Here is a 25,244-nt window from a genome sequence, read left to right on the forward strand (position 1 = left end):
TGTGATTTTACTTTTTCTTTTCTTTTTTTTTTTAAGATTTTATTTATTTATTTGACAGACAGAGATCACAAGTAGGCAGAGAGGCAGGCAGAGAGAGAGGAGGAAGCAGGCTCCCTGCTGAGCAGAGAACCTGATGCAGGGCTTGATCCCAGTACCCTGGGATCATGACCCGAGCCAAAGGCAGCAGCTTTAACCCACTGAGCCACCCAGGTGCCCCGATTTTTCTTTTTTTCTTGCATTTTTTCCTATGTTCAACCAACTTTCATTTCTTCCCAATTTTGTGCATGTTTTAGTTTTTTAAATTTCTGACTTAACGTGATTTTTTTTAATCCAAAAATGTTTGTTTGAAAATGTCTCTTGCAACAACATGGATGGAACTGGAGGGTGTTATACTAAGTGAAATAAGTCAGTCAGAGAAAGACAGTTGTCATATAATCTCACTCATATGTGGAATTTAAGAAATAAAACAGAGGAGCATAGGGGAGGGGAGGGGAAAATAAAACAAGACAAAATCAGAGGAGACAAACCATAAGAGACTTAATCACAGGAAACAAACTGAGGGTTGCTGGATGGGAAAGAGGCCAGGGGATGGGGTAACTGGGTGATGGGCATTAAGGAGGGCACGTGATATAATGAGCACTGGGTGTTATATAAGACTGATGAATCGCTGAACTCTACCTCAAAGTAATATGCTATATGTTAATTAATTGAATTTAAATTTAAAAAATCAAAGAAGGGGCACCTGGGTGGCTCAGTGGGTTAAGCCTCTGCCTTTGGCTCAGGTCATGATCCCAGAGTCCTGGGATTGAGCCCCAAGTCAGGTTCCCTGCCCTGCAGGGAGCCCGCTTCCCTCTCTGTCTCTCTCCCTCTCTGCCTCTCTCTACCTAATTGTGATCTCTGTCTGTCAAATACATAAATAAAATCTTTTAAAAAAAATCAGAAAGAGGGAAAAAATGAAATAAATAAAAGGATCAAAAAATGAGATTTTCTTAATTATTAAATGCAGCAGATATTTAGCAAGTACATAATGTTCTTAATGTTCACTTTAGTTTATTGGTGCACTTATCTTTTCCTTCAGTAAATGAGATTCTATGAAGTCTTAAAGTGATAATGTAAAATTTTCTTTAAGTGTTAAAAAAGGAAATTATTGTATGTCATGAATATTTCTTATATGAAAATAATGGTTTAAGTTAAAATGGCACGTTATTCAATATGATTAGGACTAATAGCCACTTCACATTATTGGAAAATAATATAGATATGAAAATAGTACAATCAAAATGGATTTGTCCCTGAGAAACACTACAATTTGAAACTAGATTAACTAGTTTTTTTATAATAGTTGTCTCTCTTTTTTTTTTTTCTTAAAGATTTTATTTATTTATTTGACAGAGAGAGATCATGAGTAGGCAGAAAGTTAGGCAGAGAGAGAGAGAGAGAGAGAAGCAGGCTCCCCACTGAGCAGAGAGCTGATGCGGGGCTTGATCCCAGGACCCTGGGATCATGACCTGAGCCAAAGGCAGAGGCTTTAACCCACTGAGCCACCCAGCTGCCCCTAGATTAACTAGTTTTAAATACTTTTATTTAAATACTTTTAAACTAATATTTTAACTTTTATTTAAAATACTTTAACAATACTTTTAAACTAGGTTACACTTCCAGAATATACTTTTTTATATTATTATTTATTTATGCACAAGTGGTTTTAGATTTTCAGAACATAAACTGATTTTCATAACATTAACTGTGTTAATTTTAGCAGATTATTCTCTTCAGTATAAAATTATAGTTATTAATACTCAATAATGTCATGATGTAAGTTTGTAAATTTGTTTTCATTAAAATTCCTTTTGAAATGCAGAAAAAAGGAAACTGTTTCCTTCAGATGAGAGCTGTGTTAAATTTTTCTTCTGCTTTTTCATTTTTGGAAGAATTTTCAATAGCTACAATATTTTGATTTTGTTTTCTTGTAGTTGTTTTGTATAAAGTTTATTCAGATATTGTGTGAAGAGATTTGGGATAATTTACACAACTCCTAGTTCAAGACCAACTGCTTCTATCCCTACATAACAATACAGTGACTTTAATAGATGTCTTTGGGAGAGGGGGTGGGGGTCCACGAGGAAAAATTTCTGTGTCTTCAGATTTTTGTCTCCTTCGGTCTCGCAGGATTTTGAATCCACTTCTTCATTTTTCTTTTACCATCCAGTCTCCAAAGGGAGCTGGAGCTACTCCCTCTTGTTTTCTTTTCGTTTGTGCCGCTACTGCCTTATTTCTAGCTGACCTCCACATTCCGTCCCAGTAGACAGTGCTTTGATCTACCAGGAGCCCTTTTCAGTGTTTCCTCACTCAGAGTGGAATTTCTATTTGAGGGGAGGGAATTTTAGCTGATTCTTAGCCTCTCTGTTCCGATTTTCTTACCTCTAGATAGATTTCTGGACCTCCTTTCATTCCCTGCAGAGACTTACCTTTGGGAGCTCCTGAAAGGTAGGTCTGCTAGGATTGGCTGTTTATAGTTCTCCTTACAAGTAACTTGAAGTTTGTAGTGTTCTCTCTTCCGGTCAGGGAGAAGGTATGGTTTTATTGCTGTGTGCGTGTGTTTTAATATGTTAGAAAATTAAGATCTGAGTGATTATTACTATCCTCAGGTTTTAAATCACTACCCAAATTATGAGACATTTAAAAATTACATAGTGCTTTTTTTCAAGTGTGCTTTCCATTTTATTTAACAGTGTCAAATTTTCTCACATTGGTAGTGTAGCAACTTTTCTGTCCACAAGCATGTGAATGTTTGTGTTTCCTTTCAAAACCACAAAAAAATGTCTCATCTACCCTCCTTAAAATCTCATTCTGTGGGAAACCACACACATCTAATTACATGAAAACTAGAGACTTCCAGTTTCCGGGACCAAAGACTTGGGGTTTCCTTTAAGTACATTTCTCCACCTTTACTGCTTCAACTTGCTAAAATAGATGCTTGTTTCTGCAATTATAAATCTTTAATATTGTAACTATTACAGAATTAGAATAATCTTTTCAATCAGCCTCTGACTGTGTACTATTTTAAAGTATTCCACATTTGTTATTGATCAGGCGTTGCTTGTAACTGTTTTCTCCCTGGCCATCATGAAATGCAGAGAACTCCTCTGATAGTACAAGCCTGCGTGCCCAATCAAGTGAGTGTCCAGAAAGGGAAACTGAGGACGCAACCCACTGGGCCCTTGGTTATCTCAGCTTCTGGAGGGAAAAGGAGAATTCCCAAATTTCTTTTGAATGGAAGCCAAAGGTAGACTTTTGGTTCCACTGGGAATTGAACCCAGGATCTTCTGTGTGTAAGGCAGATGTGCTAACCACTACACCATGGAACCTGAAGACAATGGGGGTTTCAAAGAGCTCTTATTAGAATCAGGTGAGAAAAGAAGACCAAAATTAGATATAGGTTCTAATTATGACTGAGAATTAACTCCTGTCAACTTGGCCCAGGGGGACATGTAAGACAAGTGTGCTCTCTGCATCTCACATACACAAGCTTAAAAGTCTTTTTTTTTTTTTTTTAAGACTTTATTCATTTATTTGACAGAGAGATCACAAGCAGGCAGAGAGAGAAGGGAAACAAGCTCCCAGGACCCTCAGATCATGACCTGAGCTGAAGACAGCAGCTTAACCAACTGAGCCACCAGGCGCCCCCACAAGCTTGAAAGTCTTAATGAGTACTGTTCCACTCTCTGGTCCACTCTTAATGAGTAGAGTTCGACTCTCCTGGAACACTTAGTCTGGCCGACATTTATTGTTTTTCTACCCATATTTATTGAGAGCTTACTATGCTCCAGATACTTTTCAAGGTTCTGGGATACAGCAGTACATACAAAGGTTACAAAAAAAAAAAAATCCCTTCTTAAGATGACATTGTGGTACTAGTCACTAAAAAAGTGCATTTCTGTTTTCTGGAAACTAATCTTGAATTTAGCAACAGTCCACATTAACTCCTCCTTTGCCCCTTGTCCTGAAACTACTGTGCATTTCAATTCACAAGATTGAAAAATGCATTCATTAAGATCACTGTCAAGCCCATCATAAATATCTAGTATTACTATGAAATTAGTTTAGAACTTGCAGACCTCTTGAAAGAGTCCTGAGGTTGTCTATATGACTTGCCTTAACTAACAGAAAGTTAGCGGCCTTGGCATAGCCAAATGTGCATTTGGGCTTGTTTCTTTGGGATCCCACAGGCAGAAGAACATGACTTAGCCAGTCTGCTAACTCCGTGAGGAGGAGGAGGAGACTCATATGGAACAGAGTCCACTCTCCCCCTCCCCCACTCTGAGTCTTCATCAACTGATGCTCAGAAGCTTCGGCAAACCCAGGTGAGATCAGATCTAGCTGCCTGAGTCCAGCCTATATCAAGAGACCCAGAGCCACTTGGGAATAGATAACTATGCTTTATGTTGGTGATACTCCAGGTGATTTCTTATGCAGTAATAGCGGATTGACACAGAAGAGACAGAATTAGATTATCCACTCTGCGATGAAGACACAGCCATTACACATCACGTGTCCACACCTGTTCAGCCACGACCTAATGAGTGATAGATACACTCTCTGTCTCTGTGGGAAATTTCCACTTAGTGTTGAACCATTATATTCGGTTAACTCTCCAATGGTCTCAGATAGAAACTTTTATTGACATCTAGGATATATATTAAAATATGCATACCAAAATGAGACAAAGCTATAAAAGAAAACTTAGCACAACATCTCTCTTAAACATAGGCCTAAAATTTCTTAAAAAATATTGGCAACTCAAACTCAGAAATATTTAAAAAGATAATACTTTATTACTACATGAAATTTATCCCAGCCTGTTTTAACATTCAAAAATCAATCAGGGAAATTCACCACAATTTTGTAATTCACCATATTAATAGGCTAAGTAAATACAAAAAAAAAAAACCAATATGATCATATCAATAGAGGCAGACAAAGCATTTAGTAAAATTCCACATCCATTCATGATAAAAATTCACAGCAAACTAGGGATAGAAGGGAGCTTTGCTTACCTAATCAAATAAAGGCTTTCTACAAAAAAAAAAAAAAGTACAAACAACATCATACTTAATGGTGAAAGACTGAATGCTTCCTTCTAAGATTTAAATCAAGGCAAATTTTTCTCACTTTTCCTGATCAAGGAAGGACTTAGAGGTCTTAGCTACTACATTAAAACAAAATGTGCAGATTGAAACAGAAGAAATAAAGCCATCTTTATTCACAAATAATGTGATTTTTTATGTAGGAAATCCCCTACAACCTGAATAGACACTTTTCCAAAGAAGACATACAGATGGCCAACAGACAGATGAAAAGATGCCTAACATCAGTAGTCATCAGGGAAATGGAAATCAAAACCATAGTGAGATATTATCCCCTCACACCAGTCAGAATGGCTAGTATCCAAAAGATAAGAAATAACAAGTGTTGGTGAAAATGTGAGGAAAGAGAGCCCTCGCGCACCGTTGGTGGGAATTTAAATCAGTGCTGCCACTGTGGCAAACAGTAGGACAGTTCCTCAACAAATTAAAAATAGATCTACCCTATGATCCAGTAATCCCACTGCTACATAGTTACCCAAATGAATGAACACAGTGATTTGAAAAGATACATGTACCCCTATGTTTATTGCGGCTCATTTACAATAGCTAAGATATGGAAACAACCCAAGTGTCCATTGATGGATGAATGGATAAAGAAGATATTACACACACACACACACACACACACACTCTAGAGCATTATTCCATTGATGGATGAATGGATAAAGAAGATATTACACACACACACACACACACACACACTCTAGAGCATTATTCGGTCATGAAAATGTGTGAAATACCACCATTTGCAACATGGATGGACCCAGAGGGTATTATAATAAGCGAAATAACTCAGGTGGAACTTGCTGAATTCTTACCTTTTTTTTTTTCCTCTTTTTTTTTTTTTAAGATTTTATTTATTTATTTGCCAGAGACAGAGGGAGAGAGAGCGAGCAAGCACAGGCAGACAAAGAGGCAGGCAGAGGCAGAGGGAGAAGCAGGCTCCCCACCGAGCAAGGAGCCCGATGCAGGACTCGATCCCAGGACGCTGGGATCATGACCCGAGCCGAAGGCAGCTGCTCAACCAACTGAGCCACCCAGGCGTCCCTTTTTTTTCCTCTTTCATGCCTTCATCTGACACACTGTTTTAAAATAGTGGCAAGCATTTTTCTTTTTTGTAAAATAATGTTTTTTTGTACAATAACAGTAGCCAGAGACAGGACGGAGTCCTTACAGGTATATCTCATGTTCCAAAATGTGCTTTCTTTCAGACATCCTGTATTATAAAAATTAAGTTAAATTGTGGAGAGGGGTGAGTCAGCAGGGCACTTTGCACTGGAAGAGGAAAGTTAGTCTTTTAGAGTGAAAATCCAGGAAAGACTGCAGAGGCTTTAATCAATGTGCTGGACTAACAACTTCCAAAGCGGAGGCCACTTGAACTTCAGATGCTGTCATGAGAAAGATGAATTCTGGAAGAACAGGGTTGCCTGTAGCCTCAACAGAGGCCCAGACCAAGAACACCCCTAATATCATAGAGTTCCCACATTCCCCAAAAGATAGCATAATTTGTAAAAATGGGTTACAGAAGAAACTACAGTGCCTTATTTCAGTACTCCAAGGAGGATGGAATATTTGTAAAACATCACTGAATTTCAAATAGTGAAAATACACTCATACCTACACCTCCTGCCAATCTTTTTCCATTGGGTCACTGCAATAATATTCAGGAGTGAACATAATTTATCAAGGGCTTCACCTCCTTGTTCAAATTCTTTTCTTTTTGTGTAGAATAATATTAGGATCTCTCGAACAGCTGCATTTTTCCTTGATGTGTTTCCTTTATGTAGGAATTCTTTCCCTTGTGTATTTTTATTAGAAGCAGTTTCTCTACTTGCTATTATCATTATTATAACGTGAGTACTTAATTTCAGTCAGTCAAGGCAATTCTGTTCAAGTGAGACCTATAGTTTAAGAAACTTCTGGAAAAAAAATTAAATATAACTACTTTCAGGGTAGGCTGGAATGTTGAAAGTTTCTTTTCTTTTCTTTTTTAAAGATTTTATTTATTTGACAGACAGAGATCCAAGTAGGCAGAGAGGGGGCAGGGAGCAGACTCCCTGCTGAGCAGAGAGCCCAATGCGGGGCTCGATCCCAGGATCCTCGATCCCAGGACCCTTGATCCCAGGACCCTGGGATCATGACCTGAGCTGAAGGCAGAGGCTTCAACCCACTGAGCCACCCAGGCACCCCATGTTGAAAGTTTCTATTGAGGGTTCTTATTTATCTTTTCTGTGCGTCTAAAAATTTTAGATGTTATTCACCACCTGTAAATATTTGAATGTCTTTGGTGCCTACTATATGCAGAAATGCAGTGAGGGAAGGATACTAATGCAATTGGCATGGCTTCTCTGTTTGCAGTAGAATTTTAGAGATAAACACATAGGATAGAACACCATGATATTGAATTAACTTACCATATTGAAAAACACATTTTCTCCCACACGTCAGACTCCACCGAAAATAGGCTAATTCTTTCCTCTGCTACAGTTTTTTGCATGCTAGATTAATTTCTTGGTTAATTTCCTGAATGATAGTTGGAATAACATAGGTGCTATCTTTTTGCAGTGTTTGATCTGTTTAAATTAATAGAATACCAACAAAATAAAAAAGTCTACTTAGGAGTTACCATTAGGAATTAAAAACTGTAAGTCTTAACTAAGGATTCCTCCACATTCTCAGGAATATGAGAGACAAAATTCAGGTGGAAGTACAGAGATCAAGCAACTGCAAAATAGTATTTCCCAAGCTCAGAAGTAGACAAACAGCAAAGTATATACACAAGCAAAAAGACCTTCACAGAACCACATCCATTCTATTGCACATAAAAATGTTCTAAAGGATAATGCAGTTGTTGTTGTTGTTTTAAGATTTTGTTTATTTGACAGACAAAGCTCACAAGTTGGGGGTGGGGAGCAGACTCCCCGCTGACCAGGCCACTGGGATCCTGACCTGAGCCAAAGGCAGAGGCTTTAACCCACTGAGTCATCCAGGTGCCCCACACAGATTGGTTTTTGTTATGAAAGAAATAAATGAATGTGGATATTGGAAACAGCATAAAGCAAATTGCTCTGAGCCTTGGAATCACACATTTGAGCATCCCCTTCTGCGTCTGTCTCGAAACCAATCACTTCCTGAATGCGACAGATGGTTTCTAATGAAAAAGAAGGCTTTTCCTACATGAGGATCAGTGACACAGTGGGCATGTCTTCTAAAAGGTCAACCCAAACTTTCCAGATTCAACAACTGACTGGCTTGCTCTTGTCCTTTTAAAAAATATCTTTCTTCCTAAATAATTTTGAGTGATCAGGAAATAACTTGGAGAGGAACTGCCTGAACTATTCCCTCATCTCTCCCCATGCCGACCCCAAAGAACAATGGGATGTCAGGTTCACACACAAGACAAAGCCTCTCTTAACCCCCAAATCCACAAGAGAGGAGCACTTGATTTCACCTGTGTCAAAAGCATTTACATTTATCTACATATGAGGCAGAGAGGGAGGTGGTGGAACTTCCTGGTTATTATTTTCGTATTTATAGGCTGTTCCTTACATTTGCGAGCGGTGCGCACTCTGCAAGCAGCCCGGTAACAGGGAGCAGTGCTGAGACTCCCTGTGGGTCGGGGGTAATCAGATTCGTCTTGTCCCTTTCTTGCTTCGTTTGACTCTGGACCTTCCTGATTTTAAGTCTCAACTCTTGGTTTCTTGATTAGTCACTTTGCTCTGTTTCTCTCGAGACACTCTTTTCCATTTTATTAGCAATTTTCTCCCTCAGGACGGGCTGCAAATTTTTCAGCTTAGCTTCATCTTTGCAGGACTCGTACTGGAAGTTGCCCTTACCTATCTTTTGGGCTCTCTCCACCCGCCTGCCCCCTTCAGCAACACTGGCTTGGGGGTCAGGATGGGAGGGGGGTGATGAAGAGGGTGGAGAGGTACGGGGGAGGCCTGGTGGAGGGGAGCACCAAGCAGTGATGTCTTAGCAAGGCTGCTCACAAGAAAACGCTGTGTATTTTTGATAGAAGTTTGTGCAATTTTATTATAGATACGTGTGTCTGATTGGTGTGTGTTACAATATATTCCTCCAGTGTTTGTCTCAAGGATAGGCCAGATGATCTAAAGGATTTGTCCAGTTCCAACCTCTTGGAATGAGAACGTGTGCCTTTTCCAGGTCATTTTCAGTATTTGTTTCTCAGAAAGAAAGGAATCATTATTAGTTTTAATATCAACATCAGGAAAAAGGTGAGAGTAAGAAGAGGTCTATCCAATATCACTTGGTGGGAAAAGGTAAGGAAATTAACATACCAGTGAAGTCTTCCACTGTTTTGATATTTATATATAATTTCTCTTTTAAACAACTTTTTTCCAAGTCTGTATTTAAATTCCAGGTAGTTAAGAGACAGTATCATATTAGTTTCCAGTGTCAAATTTAAGAAACTCCATGTATTTTTAATGCATTCCCCTTTGCTACAGCAAATTACCAGTCTCAGCAAATACAGAAAATGGTCAGTTTTACAAGGGATTAAAAGGCAACCGCTTAGCCACAAAGAGAAGAAAACTGCCTGTGTCAGAGCGCCAGCCTTTTGCCAAGTGATTTCTGCGTCATCCCAGGAAAGCCCCAGGGCAATACTCATTGCTCGAGCCTGTGCAGCCAAGAAGCCCCATCGTCTCCCTGTTGCAGATTCGAAGCTGAATCCACCTTCGGGTGGAGTTGTAAAGGCTCCTGGAGGGGAGATGGTCTAGCTGCCCTAGTGGAAGGGGCCCAGGGGCTGCGGAAGTCTCTCTTCCCCACACAGTGTAAAGTGCTGGGCACCTTTCACGATACAGTAAGAAAACTCTATCAAAATCCTGAGACTTAAAAAAAAAAAAAAACAAAAAAACGCTAATAATCCTGATAATGAATCTGGATGCCCTTCTGTTGGTCAAAAATTCTTGGGAACCACAGCAGCAGAGCAAACAGCAAAGTCACCCTCAAATTCTATGCAAGCAAGCCACCCTATAGCAAGGGCTCTGTGGCTTAGCTGGTCAAAGCGCCTGTCTAGTAAACAGGAGATCCTGGGTTCGACTCCCAGCGGGGCCTTCTAGTGTGAGCTTTTGTAATTTGGCATTGGAGAATTGGAGATAATTTGAAATTTACATCCCTAAAGCCCCAGAAGGGGAAGAGACAGCATCAGTTGAAGAATCTTATTTAACAAAATTACAACAGCCAAAAAGAAAAAAGAAATCTGTCCCAATAGTACAGCGATAGAAAAACCAAAATATCTGCTGAGAACTGAAAAACTCAGAGAACTAGTTCTACTGTTAGGATTTGAGTACTGGAATGGCCTAAAATAAGTAGGGTTTGTTTCCTTGGTCTTTTACCATTTTAGATCAAATGGTAAAGACACTCATTACTTAGGTTTTATGTGATATCTGCAGCTGTCTTAATTATATTGCCTCCTGACTCTTTACCAACTAGAACATTGTCCACATTTGTTTTTCTTGAATGGCTCCTTGAATGGCCATTTCCCCCTCCTCCATCCCCAGTTTGCACCAATAACTTTTTGGCCCACTGAATAGTGCATTGAAGCAGAGCCATGGTTCTCAAAGTTTAGTGAGCACATGAATTACTTGGTGGTCCATTAAGATGAAAAATTTAGTTCCCTACACCTCTGATAGGGCCTGAATGTCAGCCTTCAGACAATCTCCCTGGTGAGTGATATTTATGCTGCTGTTATATGGACCCTCTTCTTTGTGGAAGGGTTAGTGACTTAGTGATCTAGTTTCAGTGGTTGTGATTTTTTTTTGGGGGGGGGAGGTAAAGTTGGCATGTAATATTATATACCTTCTAAGTGCATATTATAATTAGACATCTGTATGCACAACAGAGTGATCACCACCAGAATGTCCCTTTCCATTCCGTAGTTGTCTTTTCATTTTGATGGGCGGTTTCCTTTGTTGTGCAAAAGCTCTATGGTTTGATGTAGTCCCCTTTATTTTTGCTTTTGTTTCCCCGTGCATTTGGGGTCAGATCCAGGAACATATTGCTAAAACTGATGTCCAGGAATTTACCGCCTATATTTTCTCCCAGGGATTTTATGACTTGAAGACTTACATTCAAGTCTTTAATTCATTTTTAGTTAATTTTTGTGGTTGGTGTAATTGTGGTCTAGTTTCATTCTTGTGCTTGTGGCTGTCCAGTTTTCCCACCACCTCAATAGTTGTGGTTCTGAGTTCTATTCTTTTATATGCTTGTGGCCATTTTCCAAACCCATTAGTAAGCCTGGAGTTGTGTTTACTCATTTGGTTTTTGTCAAATCCAGTTCAAAAGAAATGAAAGAAAAGAACCACGTAAAAATTCTAATATAATTCAGTGTAAATCAAGTAGTGTTATAACTGTTTTCTCCTTTTCATGTGATATGGGACTCTAAGATACACCAGAAATTTTGGAAGGAGGGGTAATATGATTTGTACCTTTTCTTAAAATTAAAGATTTTATTTATTTATTTGACAGAGATCACAAGTAGGCAGAGAGGCAGGGAAAGAAATAGGGGGAAGCAGGCTCCCCACTGAGCAGAGAGGCAGTGGGGCTTGATCCCAGGGCTCTGAGATCATGACCTGACCAACCCACTGAGCCACCCAGGCACCCCATACGATTTGTTTCTTAAAGAGGAGAGGATAAAAAAGAACTAACAGCAAAGCACACAACATTCCTTTAAAAAAATGCTTGAGGCAATTAGAAATAAAAGTATAAACCTGAAAACACTTAGCGCATTTATTAGATAACTCTAAAAAATAATAGACCTGGAAAAATACTTTGAACCCTGAGACCTGAGACTTTCTTGTTTATGTGCTCTATTTTTTCGACATTCCAAGAAATACTTTTCAAGTATTTGTCATATGCCCTAAATGCTCTCCACCCTACTCATGGTGCACAACATCTCTCAAACAATGGGTTTCATTTCAGTTAGTTTCTTGCTTCTCCCTATAGTTGTGTTACAGGTTGATTTCTCCTTTTGTGGGCCATCTGGGAGGAATGTTATCTGTCAGAAGACTAATATTATAGCTCTCTTGTCATGGGATGCTGGCTACTATAAGAAATAAGGGTGATAAACAGTGATATGAAACACTGCTGGGAGAGGTGAGTGCTTAAATATAGTCACTGGAGAATGTTTGTTCTCTACAAATTGATCCCAAATGGGATCTGGAAATTCACCGATACGTCTTTATGAAAGTGTCTTGTCTTTAACTGAAATCCTATTTCTCCACCGACTAAAGTGAATGTATCCTCATCATTCCTAGGTCCCATGACATCTCCCCAACCCATGACCAACCATGCTGCCCCTAATGCCAGATCCCCTGCTTCTCTCCACCTCTCCTCCACTGATGTATTTCTTCATCTATCCAATCTCAGATCAGTGATCACTTCTTTCGAAAGCCTTTCCTAATCACTAGGAGTTGGAAAATTGCCCCGTTCCTATGCTTCTGTGAAAATGCATGAGTATTTATCTCTGTGGTTTCTTTTGGCAATTTTAAAATCATTACCCTATTTTGTTCAATCATATTATAATAATCAGCGCATGTGCCGTTTACTACCCCAGCCTGTCCAATTTTTCAGGACATCTGGTACCTCCAGAGCCTAGGTCAGCATTGGGCACATTGTGAGCTACTCATTAATTCTTTTAAAGTAAATGCTTAGCAACTTACTGCAAAATGAGCTATTATTTATGCTATTGAGTTGATGCCAGAAGGAAAAAATAAGACTGGCGATCTTGCCATCTAGGAAATACTGCTTCTCTTCTGTTTCCTGCAACGTTGCGACCAGACCAGTTTTGGGTGAAGAAAGAGTGTTTTCCACGTTGCCATTTGCAGGAGGCGAGGGTACACCCACACAGGATTTGAGGAAAGATCATTTGGCAGTGAGCACCTTCCAAACCCCTCTGGAAACGCTGGGGAGGAATGACAGTTTAAATGAAGAGAAAAATAACAAGTAGGCAAGGGCACTGCCTGTTAAGCAAATTGACACCGATCCCTGAGCCCTGGCGTTGCAGAGCTGTGGGAGGGACACGGAATCATCATGACACCTCTTTGTCACCTCCCCCCCCACAGTGAGCTGGGCACAGCCCCCCATCCCCAATGCAGCAGAGATCCCCAGACCAGCTGGGCCCTCGCGGAAGTTTGGGGGCATCTCCAGCTGGCTCTGGTGGTTCCTGCTTCTCAAGGTTAGAAGAGAGGTGGACACTGCAGCCCTGAGAGCCTCAGGTGACCCTGCCTGGAGTCTGGGAAGGAATCTGGACTCTGGTCTCCAGTACCTTTGGTGGTGATTATAGCGTTTCTGTGTTGTTATATTAACAAACAAAAAGTGTAAGGGGAAATAAATACACCGTGAGTGAAGATACACTAAAAGAAAAATCACTCGAAATCATTAGGTTTGGGAGCACCCAGGAGACGCGTGTAAAAATGCCTGCACGCGCGGAGAGGTAGGTATCAAGGGGGGTTTCCGTGGTGTAGTGGTTATCACGTTTACCTAACACGTGAAAGGTCCCTGGTTTGAAACCGGGCGGGAACAACCATTTCCGAGAATTTTCTTTCACTTTCGAGGAAATGCCATCTTATAAGTGCCTAACTCTTTGTGACACCCACACCCCCGGGGCTGGCCCAACATGAAAAAACACGGGGTTTCCAAGTTACCCGGATTCCAGCAACGCTGAGACTTACACCCTTACCTGCGGGGCGGGGCACACCTTGGAGCCCGACCTCTGAGAATAGGCCCGTCCTGGAAATCCACCCGGTTACCATTAAAATCCTTTCTTCTCATGGATTGCACTTTATGTCGTCTGGAATCAAGAACTTTTCCAGCATATCTGTTAGAATATTTTCTTCCAGGCTGTGGCTAGTGTCTCCTCTCTTAAATCAGTCTTCTGATGAAATATGTGTCTACCTCGGCTCAGGTGTTTCCAATCTAATAACCTTATAAAATGAACATCAACACACAGTTCACAGAAAAAGAAATAAAATGTCTTTTATAGATTTGACCAGATACTTGACATACTCATTATCAGAGAAATGCAAATAATTAAACTATGGAGGATCTCTTTTCACTACCAGGCTGGCAGAAGGAAAGCTTTGGCAGCATTGTCTGTTAGGGAGGATTCACTCATTCAGTAAATGTCTGCGGATCACCTGCTCTGTCCCTGGCCCTGACATGACCCGCCGCACACCTGGATCCAGGCTCAGAGTCATGAGAGACTCGTGTTTCACTGATGGCTCCGACCCAAATGTTCCTGCTCTCAAGGACGCCCCATTCTAAAATAAGCTCCGCTCAGCAGTCAAACACAAGTCAACCGACCCTCAGCATATGAACTGGGGAGACACTGAAGCCATGTGAAATGTTTGCATTTATACACAAAGAGAGGTCAGGTTTAGGCTCAGGTCATTAAAGCACTTTTACTTCCAAGAAGGTCCAGAAGGACGTTTGGGAGTCCAGTGGAGCTGAGGACAATCTGGGGACTAGCCAGCATATTTTCGGATGAGAAGGATGCCTGACCTCACTTACTAAATGCCAGAAGAACTGGCCACATTGTGACGACAACCAGAAATGTGTGCACAAAAAATTTCCACAATACCCCTTCGTGCTCGCTTGCAAATTCCAGGTGTAACTTACCACGAAAATGGGGGCAATGAAATGCTTTCTAGCAAGTAAGTATGAATAAAATGAGTATCTTGGAAATTTCGAAAGTTGAAAAGGCTACTTCCAGGCAGATAATATTTTTTAAATTAATTATTTATTTATTTGACAGACAAGATGATAAGTAGACAGTGACAGAGGGGGAAACAGGCTCCCTGCTGAATAGCGAGCCCCATCTGGGGCTTGACTCCTGGACCCTGAGATCATGACCTGAGCCAAAGGCAGAGGCTTAACCCACTGAGCCACCCACGTACCCCGAGACAGAAAGTGTTTGTAAAGACTGAGAATGGTTAAGTTGAAGGGAAAGATTTTTGGTCAAACAGTTGATTGTAAAATGATAGAACGACTAACATCCCGGACAAGATAGGTTCCCCAATCAAATAATGAAGGAACTCCTGAGGTTTTTGTTTGTTTTTTAAGTCACGTGAAATCTGGTTGATTTCTTGTGTGAAAGCAAACCCTCTGGCCAAGGTGGGTGGGGCTGGAACTCAGGAAGTCCGTGATCAGAGTCACTTGTATTACCCACTGAGCCAGTAGGGCACCCTGATAGCAGCAATGGTTGAGAAGGAACCTCAAGTGTTAGCCTTAGGAAGCATAAGAAAATCCGGTAGGCAGCCCTGAAGTCAAAAGGATCCGAAAACAAAGGCAAGATGGCCAGTACGGGGTTCGAACCCGCGACCTTGGCGTTATTAGCACCACGCTCTAACCAGCTGAGCTAACCGGCCCACCTACTGTGGGGTATTCCCCTCCAAATTTTAAAGCCCTGTGTCCTGCAGCAGCTCTTCGTGGAAACTAGACATTTTCTTCCTTTCCTCATTCCACCCAAGCTCACATGAACACAAACACTGAAAGAAGAAAGTCCATCTGCTAGCACAAATAAACCTCACGAGGAAATTTCCTCTTTCTCAAATCCTGCCGTTTGATCAAAATCTCAGCAAATCTTTCCCCACTCCCCACCAACCACCAAAAAGCTAATCTTAAAATCCACATGGAAATTCGAAAGACCGAGGAAGCAAACATAATTTGAAAGAAAGAAAAGAAAGGAAAAGAAAGAAAAGGACCCAAGTTGGAGGATATATTGTTCTTGATTTGAACACCCTCTGCGATGACGCAGTAACCCACAGTGGAAGAGTGGCCAACGGAGCAGCCGTACAAATCCACGGAACAGAGCAGGGTGGAGAAGTCACGCCACCCACACGTGGCCAAGGATAGTCTCTTCAGCAAGGAGTGCGGGGACAATGGCTAGTCACGTGACAAAGCCTTCCTTCATTAGGAAAATGCAAATGAAAATCCCAGGAAGGTATCATTCTGTGCTCACAGGTATGGGAAGGGTTCTCCTTGGAACTCTGGGCCCTGCAGAAGTTTGGAATTGTGGCTCCAGTCCCCATTAGAAAGGTCACTAGCGAGCTGTGGTGGGCCTTTCGGTTTAGGACATTGGCCCTCCTGGTGTTGTAACAACATCATGGAATATTGCAGAGGGGAAACAGCCTCCTGCCTGCATCTCACGTAGGCCATGTGACATCCGCAGACACACTAGGCTCGACTCATGCGCACCGAGTCCAGCCCGGGACAGTCCGACAGTCTCCTCCCCATTTCAGTCCTCACTCTGCCTGGCACACAGTTGGGCACATCCCCCACTTAGTCCTCAACTTCTATGGGTCCTGCCCCGCCCAGAATGGGCACTTTCCAGTGCTACCTACACGGATTTACTTATACTTTCCTACGGAAGGCGAGCACCTGAGGTTCCTTCTAAACCATTGATGTTATCAGGGTACCTTACTGGCTCAGTGGGTAGCGCAGGCGACTCTGCTCACGGGCTTCCTGAGTTCCAGCCCCACCACCTTGGCCAGAGAGCTTGCTTTCACACGAGAGAGAAACTAGATTTCACGTAACTTAAAAAAAAAAAAAAAAAAAAAAAAAAAAAAAAAAAAAAAAAGTTTCCGGCGGTCCTGGGACAGCCAGAAAGTTTCTATCCTGTGTTAGGAGAGAAGTGGCCCGCGGAGGGGTTTCCGTAGTGTAGTGGTTATCACGTTCGCCTAACACGCGAAAGGTCCCCGGTTCGAAACCGGGCGGAAACAGCCATCCGCTTGCAGTTTTGTCACTTTGCGGAGGGAATGCCATCTTAAAATATCCTAAATGCCTGTCTTTGCCCACGCGCCCTACCCCAGGGGAGCCCACCTGAGAAAATACGGATTTCCCAGGTTGCCCTCACCTGGCCCGCCCGCCTGGGCACTTGGACCTTTGCCTCCGACAGAGGCCGTCAGAGAATTGGACCTTCCTCGAAATCCACCCGGCTAACACTAAAGTAGACCCTTTCTTCTACCCTGCGGTGCTCTAAGGGTTCTTTATGGCGTCGGGATCGAAGCCCTTTCCCAGCACTCCTGCAGAGTATTTCCTTCCAGCCTGTGGCTGGTGTCTCCGGTCTCCCGACGGCCTTCGGAGATCTGCGTTGTGTTTTTCGGAAAGTCGGAGCATCTCCCTTCCCGCCATGCTTAGGGCACGTCCTGGGCACGAATTACCGGCCTTCCCCGCAGGCAGGCAGGCTCTCCCCGGCCTCTCCAGTCGGCTTTCCTGTTTTCTCCCGCTCCGCCCCGCGCGCAGCACAGCCAGGGGGCCGCAGCCCACAGGAGTCCCCGCGGCCAAGCCAACCAGAAGGCCGCCCAAACGGAAAACAGGGTGACACCTACCGGGTGCCATGCATTTCCGACATTTTTCCCCCCTTGCCAGCAGTATTTCCCAAAACCCGCGGTATAGGCTTCGCGGGTGCAGCGGGTGCAGCGGGTGCAGCGGGCGGGCTGGAACCCACCTGGGGGCGCAGGGAAGGCGCGGAGACCCCGGCGGGCGGAGAGGGTTGCTTACCCCCAGCCTTCTTTCCTTTTTCTCCTGCCCTGCTGGACCCTCGTGCCGCCACCTGTATACCTCAGGCACCCGGTCCGCCGCGGGATCCACGTCGTCGAACCTTCCGGAGCAGCACGGCACCCCGCGGCCTGGGCTTTCCTGGGGGGAGGGGGCGGCACCAGCTGGAAGTGGGCTCCACCGTCCGCTCCCGCGAGGCACGGGGCGGTCCCGGCTGGGAACCGAGAGGGGCTAGGACGGTTTCCTGGGGCGTAGGATGGAGAAGAGTCTGCGGGACAGACGTACACGGACTTGGGAACCGGGACGGTCCGCGTCGTGGCACCCGCTCCTGAGGGACGTCGCCGCGGTCGCGAGACCCAGCTCAGCTCCTGGACTTTGCGGCGCGGTGTGCGGGATTTCTCTGGAGGGAGGAAGGAGAGGAGGAAATGGCATCGTGGCATGTTGCGTTGATGGGGTGTTTGTTTTCGTGACGGATGTTTTATTTCAGTGGGGGCGACCACACTCGGAGAGATGACACCCCGAGGTCTTAGCTGCTGGAGATACCGGCGGACCGCTGAGAACTGGAATTCTAGCCGGGGTGGGGAGGAGGGTTGAGTTTGCTGGGCTCTCAACCGAGGCCACTGGGTTTGTCCCCAGGGGACTAAGGGGATTTCCAGGATCCAGATTCTTAGGACTTTTCAGATTGTTTGGGGAAATTTAGCTGGGTTTCAGTTATATTCATAAAGACCAGATCAAATGCTGTGCGAGCTTTGCGAGGACAAAGAGGCAGAAACTACTGTTTCTAGAAGTATGGACTTTCGCCTACATATTTTATGGCTTTTTTTTTTTTTTAATCATGTAACCCTTAAGATTATGGCCTGAAATCCTCTCCTTGGCGGGGAGGTGGAGGGGGTTCCTATGTCTTCAGCCTCATTTCACACTTCACTGCCCCTTTCCCTCCTGCCACACCAATCCCTCTTACTCCCCACCGAAGGATTTGTGGACTTACTATTTGTTCTTCCTGAAGTGCTTTTCTTTACCTAGTCAAAGTCTCCTCAACCTTCATACTTGAGCTCAATCACCACTCCTTTAGAAAAAACTTCCCCACAACCTTTTAAATAAATCTTCATATTTCTCTTAGGACTATGTCCCTTTGGTTGCAAAGTTTGTATTAATCTGTGCGATAACTTGCTCCGTGTCCGTCTCCCCGCCGAGAATATCATTTCCAAGAGGGTGGTCTTGTTCATCAGTGAAACCCTGTTGCATGCCTAACACACTCAATAAATGTTCAGGGAACAAATATGTGAATACTTACTGCGGTCAAACAGGGTAAATGTTATCCCCATTTTGAGATGAAGAGCTGAGGCTCATACGGAGTAGCTCATCGTCTAATTTGCAGAGCTGGGACCCATCACCCGCAGAAACTTACCGTTTATGATGAGAACTCTCAGTCTGGACAAAAGAAACGGAGCAATATGAGATCACCATGTGTCTATCACCCTGTTACAACGACCTTTAATATTCTCCCACTTTTATCTTTACCTTCATCCATTCCTCAGTCTCGACTGGGTTTTTTATTATTATTATTATTATTTTATAGTTCTTTTTATGGGTAGAAAGTACATGTTTCAAAATGTATAAATCTCTACTACAATCTTGAAAAATGGATACAGTCATGTAACACACATCTCTATTATTATAAACGGACCATTTCTGTCTCCCCAAAAGCTCCCTCTGGTCCTTTCCCAACCACCTCCACCCAGCCCTGTAGACAAAACGACTGTTTTGACTTATTTTTCAAATTAGTTTTGCCTGCCCTATAAGTTCACAGAAGTGGAATCATACAGTATTTACTCTTCTGTGTAAATACTCAGCATCCTGCCTCTAAGATTCATTCAAGCTGTTACTTCTAACAGTAGCTGAGAGTTTGCCTTTGTGTGAATGAATACACTGCAGTTTTATATCCACTCTCGTGTGGAGGGACATTTTTTAAAACAAAATAAACGTAAACAGACATCATCCACATTATTAATATACCCATTTGCCCCAAACTGTTCTTTACATTCAGATCAATCTAATCTAAATTCCAACAGCTTTTTTTTTTTATATTCACAAATCTTTGCCTTCTAAAACCTACATCAAGAAAAATCAAGAAATCTTGACTAGTAAGGACAAATTTGGAGGACTGACACAAGATATCAAGATATATAAAGTCATAAGAATTACCTGAGTTGGTTTTCCTTCCCGAATTGACAAAGAGATCAACAGGAGAAAACACAGAAATGATAGTGTTGGAACTGTTGGTTAGCTGTGGTGTGGGGGAATGAACTTTAAGTCCTTCTACACACCATAATTATGGGGATGACAGCTCTGGATGCAAATATCAAAGGTAAAATGATAAACCTTTGGATAAAAAATAGGGGAGACTATCTTCACGACATTATCATAGACAAAAAAAAAATTTAGAGCATGACATAAAAAGCTACAACCATTTTTTTAAAAAGTTATTAGTTCTTTTCTGTAGGCCACTGCTGTTGACTGTAGAGAAATTGCAAAGCTAGACTCTGCTAACACTAGGGCTGAGAGGACATCAGAGCCACGGAAGCCAGTAGTCACGTTTCCCTGTCAGGAGCCTCCCGTTTATATGAAATATAATAAGCCGCGAAGCTGCAGCAGCCAGGAAAACCTGACTCATCGAGAATCGAGGAAAACAAGGATGAATGATCAGGAGGGTCGTTATCTACCTACGGAGGGTAGTTATGCCAATAAAAGTCGCAATCCCATGTCCAGTTTCTGAACTTAAGAAAGATCTTCAGATTCAGAATCTGCTGAATGAAGAGACACCTCTTGTATCCCCAGGATGCGGCAGTTGCTTGTCTGAGGTCGTACAGCCGAGAGCCGGGAGATAACATCCACTGCTCTGGTTGAGGATACCGAAGGCAGGCGTCTGGTTCCTCTGTGTGCCAATGAGAAGCTATGATGTACTTTCAGCGGATCCTAAACGGGTGTTGAAAATATCAAAGAAGCGTGAAGATGCTACTGAATGAGGACAAGAAAGTTGTCAAATAGAGGTCATAAAAGAAAAGAGTGATTTCTCCTACAGGGAAAATGGATTTCTACATGCTAACCAGTTGTTATCTTTCATGCACAGATGTGAGTTAGGGAGTATTTGAATTTCATAAAGGAGAATATTGAGAGAGTAAAAGGAAAAATACGGACTTCAGACCAAATTTATAGAGATCTGGGTTCTGTGGTTGTTTACTCTCAAAGGAACTAGATCAGCACTACTTAAAATATGGAAATGAGCAACGATTTCTGTAGGATCAAGGCAGTGTTTCAGATCAGTGGGAGAAAGAACAGCTGGGGGGAGCTGAGTAGCTCCACAGCGGGGACCAAGGAGAGTCACTGTGCAGGACTCACACAGCACATGGGAAAAAGGACCCATTTCCAATGGGTCACAGATATAAATGTAACATAGAATGTGAAAATTCCAAAGGAAAACATAGATAAAAGTTTTTATGACAGTAAAGTGGATAAACAGAACTAAAAACCCGAATAATTTGATAATTATAACTACAAAATAATGACCATATTTTTGCAAGGCACAATTGATCCTTGAGAGCAAGAGCATTTGGGTCGGAGAAGTCCAAAGGCAAATGACAAATTAGAATATTTCAGTTACACCTCATAGACAAATGACTCACAGCCTTCAAATTTAAAGAGATCCTACAAATCATCAAGACAAAACTAACAATCTTAATGGAAAGATATCAACACACAGTTCACAGAAAAAGAAATAAAATGTCTTTTATAGATTTGACCAGATACTTGACATACTCATTGTCAGAGAAATGCAAATAATTAAACTATGCAGGATCTCTTTTCACTACCAGGCTGGCAGAAGGAAAGCTTTGGCAGCATTGTCTGTTAGGGAGGATTCACTCATTCAGTAAATGTCTGCGGATCACCTGCTCTGTCCCTGGCCCTGACATGACCCGCCGCACACCTGGATCCAGGCTCAGAGTCATGAGAGACTCATGTTTCACTGATGGCTCCGACCTAAATGCTCCTGCTCTCAAGGACGCCCCATTCTAAATAAGCTCCGCTCAGCAGTCAAACACAAGTCAACCAACCCTCAGCATATGAACTGGGGAGACACTGAAGCCATGTGAAATGTTTGCATTTATACACAAAGAGAGGTCAGGTTTAGGCTCAGGTCATTAAAGCACTTTTACTTCCAAGAAGGTCCAGAAGGACGTTTGGGAGTCCAGTGGAGCTGAGGACAATCTGTGGACTAGCCAGCATATTTTCGGATGACAAGGACGCCTGACCTCACTTACTAAATGCCAGAAGAACTGGCCACATTGTGACGACAACCAGAAATGTGTGCACAAAAATTTTCCACAATACCCCTTCGTGCTCGCTTGCAAATTCCAGGTGTAACTTACCACGAAAATGAGGGCAATGAAGCGCTTTCTAGCAAGTAAGTATGAATAAAATGAGTATCTTGGAAATTTCAGAAGTTGAAAAGGCTACTTCCAGGCAGAAAATATTTGTAAAGACTGAGGATGGGTAAGTTGAAGGGAAAGATTTTTGGCGAATTGGCGAATTGATTATAAAATAATAGAACGACTAACATCCTGGTTCCCCAATCAAATAATGAAGGAACTCCAGAGTTTTTTAAGTTATGTGAAATCTGGTTGATTTCTCGTGTGAAAGCAAGCTCTCTGGCCAAGGTGGGTGGAGCTGGAACTCAGGAAGTCAGCGATCAGAGTCGCTTGTACTTCCCACTGAGCCAGTAGGGCACCCTGATAGCAGCAGTGGTTTAGAAGGAACCTCAAGTGTCAGCCTTAGGAAGCATAAGAAAATCCGGTAGGCAGCCCTGAAGTCAAAAGGATCCGAAAACAAAGGCAAGATGGCCAGTACGGGGCTCAAACCCGCAACCTTGGCGTTATTAGCACCACGCTCTAACCAGCTGAGCTAACCGGCCCACCAATTTCCATGTGCTCCCCTTCAATTTTAAAGCCCTGTGTCCTGCAGCAGCTCTTCGTGGAAAACTGGACATTTTCTTCCTTTTCTCATTCCACCCAACTTCACATGAACAAAAACACTGAGAGAAAAAAGTCCATCTGCTAGCACAAATAAATCTCAGGAGGAAATTTAGTCTTTCTCAAATCCTGCGGTTTGATCAAAATCTCAGCAAATCTTTCCCCACTCCCCGCCAACCACCGAAAAGCTAATCTTAAAATCCACATGGAAATGCAAAAGACCGAGGAAGGAAACATAATTTTGAAAAAAAGAAAGAAAAGGACCCAAGTTGGAGGATATATTGTTCTTGATTTGAACACCCTCTGCGATGACGCAGTAACCCACAGTGGAAGAGTGGCCAACAGAGCAGCCGTACAAATCCACGGAACAGAGCAGGGTGGAGAAGTCACGCCACCCACACGTGGCCAAGGATAGTCTCTTCAGCAAGGAGTGCGGGGACAATGGCTAGTCACGTGACAAAGCCTTCCTTCATTAGGAAAATGCAAATGAAAATCCCAGGAAGGTATCATTCTGTGCTCACAGGTATGGGAGGGGTTCTCCTTGGAGCTCTGGGCCCTGCTGAGGTTTGGAATTGTGGCTCCAGTCCCCACTGGAAAGGTCACTGGCGAGCTCCTGAGCCGAGGTGGGCCTTTGTTTAGGACATTGGCCCTCCTGGTGTTGTAACAACATCGTGGGATGTTGCAGAGGGGAAACTGGGCCTCCTCTCTGCATCTCACGTAGGCCACGTGACAGTCATAGACACACTGGGCTCGACTCATGCGCGCGAGTCCAGCCCGGGACAGTCCGACAGTCTCCTTCCCATTTCAGTCCTCACTCTGCCTTGCACACAAGTGGGCACATCCCCCCCCCCCCTGCCTTAGTCCTCAACTTCCATGGGTCCCGCCTGGCCTCACCCAGTATGGGTGCTTTCCAGAGTTCAGTCCAGCAGCTCCCGAAAGGTGGAGACCACAGGACCGTCTAAAGTTAGATAAAACCAAATAGGACCACTTCAAGGAACTTTTCTGAAATCTCCCATCCCCTGAGGCTGCCTAAAATTTCTTCCCTGCTGTAGAAAAGGACTTCTTCCCCAGGGAGAGTTTACTTGGTGTGAGTCATTGACTCCGATATTATTGATTTGAATAAGTAGAAAACTGCAGTAACCTTGATATTTCTTGGAAGAAAGATCAATTCAGTGTTAGGGGACCTGGGACAGCCCGAAAAGTCTGTTCTGTATTAGCGAAGAGAAAAAGGTGCCTTGGAGGGGTTTCCGTAGTGTAGTGGTTATCACGTTCGCCTAACACGCGAAAGGTCCCCGGTTCGAAACCGGGCGGAAACACCATGACTCCTTTAGGGAGTATAATGCTTTTGAAGTCTCTCTAGAGCCTTGCAGTGGATGTGTTGGGAATGGCACCATTACCTTAGGGGGAGTGAGTGGGGACCCCTCACCTGATACACCTAGCACGTGGTCAAGTGGAAGGAGGTTCCCCTCCTGGGTGATGTGTCTCCACTCCTTCCCAGTCCTGTCCTTAAGGCCATATCCGCCCCTCCAGGCCAAGGCCCCCAGGGGCCCTCACTCTGCCCAACACTCTGGAAGTTCACTTATCTACCTTCAGTGGGATCAAAACGTGTTCCACTTAGGTCCAAGACTCTCCTGGCTCATTTAAGATGGAGTTAGGGTGTTTCTTTGCATGTATGTGCACTGGACTGGGGTCCTCGCTAAGAACCTCGATACTGCAGATACTCCGCGAGCGGCTGGGCGCGGGTGGGGGGCTCTGGAAGAGCCCAAGACCATTCCCCGTGGGAGGAGGGAATCCACACGCTCTAAATAAGTGGGGCCATTTGCTGCATTTTGGGAAGTGAGGAAGGAGAGTGGGGAAGATTTAATAGTAACTCGGTTGTGCGTGTTAGTCTCATTTTACTCAATACCAACCCTGCACACTGGTCTTTCTTTTCAACTGGCTGGTTGGTGGAGGTTCAACGCCCTTATGTGGGCTTTGAGCCAATGTTCGTGTTTAAGTCGTGTTTGACTCAACAAGAAATTTTGTTTTGCTGCAGCATGAGCTGGACTTAGTAAGACTATGAATTGATGTAAAACATCGGGAAACATCTTCAGGTTACTTGTTTATTTTTCTGCCTCTTAGACGTGAAACTGGCCCTTTGGGTTTCAAGCCTGCAAATAAAGTATCTCAGTTGTGAGTCTTAAGTAGGTTCTGCAACGACTCTCAGTAATAGCTCTACCAGGCATCCAGCTAACGCTGCACGTGCCGCCCTGGAATACTTCGAGAAGCCGGCAGTGAGGGGGCATGCCTCCGAATGGGCAGGTCTGTGGCTGGCGGACCTGGGCATCCATTGCATTCAGATACCAGAGTAGACGTGAACTCCTGTACAGTGACTAATTGTTTGGCCGATCGGTCAGAGAGATCAGTGTGGACTCCTTGACACAGCTCCTCTCTGGAGGAGACCAGGAAGCCCCTTGCTTCTTACTAATTACCCAGGAGAAGTGAGCAGCCAGAGTCCTAGAGAAGCTATTCCCAGACAACCTGAATTCCCTACATGAAGGCAGTGGCTCTCAGT

General features: G+C 43.4%; 7 non-coding genes across 7 annotated transcripts; 4 read left to right on the forward strand and 3 right to left on the reverse strand.

Moving 5' to 3' along the window:
• Positions 1 to 3,295: 3,295 nt before the first annotated feature.
• On the reverse strand, positions 3,296 to 3,368 carry TRNAV-UAC. Its single transcript has one exon. It is a non-coding gene; the product is annotated as a tRNA-Val (tRNA).
• A 6,778-nt stretch (positions 3,369 to 10,146) lies between these two features.
• On the forward strand, positions 10,147 to 10,220 carry TRNAT-AGU. The gene has a single exon. It is a non-coding gene; the product is annotated as a tRNA-Thr (tRNA).
• A 3,395-nt stretch (positions 10,221 to 13,615) lies between these two features.
• TRNAV-AAC lies at positions 13,616 to 13,688 on the forward strand. The gene has a single exon. It is a non-coding gene; the product is annotated as a tRNA-Val (tRNA).
• A 1,770-nt stretch (positions 13,689 to 15,458) lies between these two features.
• On the reverse strand, positions 15,459 to 15,532 carry TRNAI-AAU. The gene has a single exon. It is a non-coding gene; the product is annotated as a tRNA-Ile (tRNA).
• Positions 15,533 to 16,812: 1,280 nt separating this feature from the next.
• On the forward strand, positions 16,813 to 16,885 carry TRNAV-AAC. Its single transcript has one exon. It is a non-coding gene; the product is annotated as a tRNA-Val (tRNA).
• A 5,673-nt stretch (positions 16,886 to 22,558) lies between these two features.
• Positions 22,559 to 22,632, reverse strand: TRNAI-AAU. Its single transcript has one exon. It is a non-coding gene; the product is annotated as a tRNA-Ile (tRNA).
• A 1,301-nt stretch (positions 22,633 to 23,933) lies between these two features.
• On the forward strand, positions 23,934 to 24,006 carry TRNAV-AAC. The gene has a single exon. It is a non-coding gene; the product is annotated as a tRNA-Val (tRNA).
• The last annotated feature ends 1,238 nt before the right edge of the window (positions 24,007 to 25,244 follow it).

The sequence above is a fragment of the Mustela erminea genome, chromosome 4 (genome assembly GCF_009829155.1).
Source record: "Mustela erminea isolate mMusErm1 chromosome 4, mMusErm1.Pri, whole genome shotgun sequence".
NCBI classification, from domain to species: domain Eukaryota; kingdom Metazoa; phylum Chordata; class Mammalia; order Carnivora; family Mustelidae; genus Mustela; species Mustela erminea.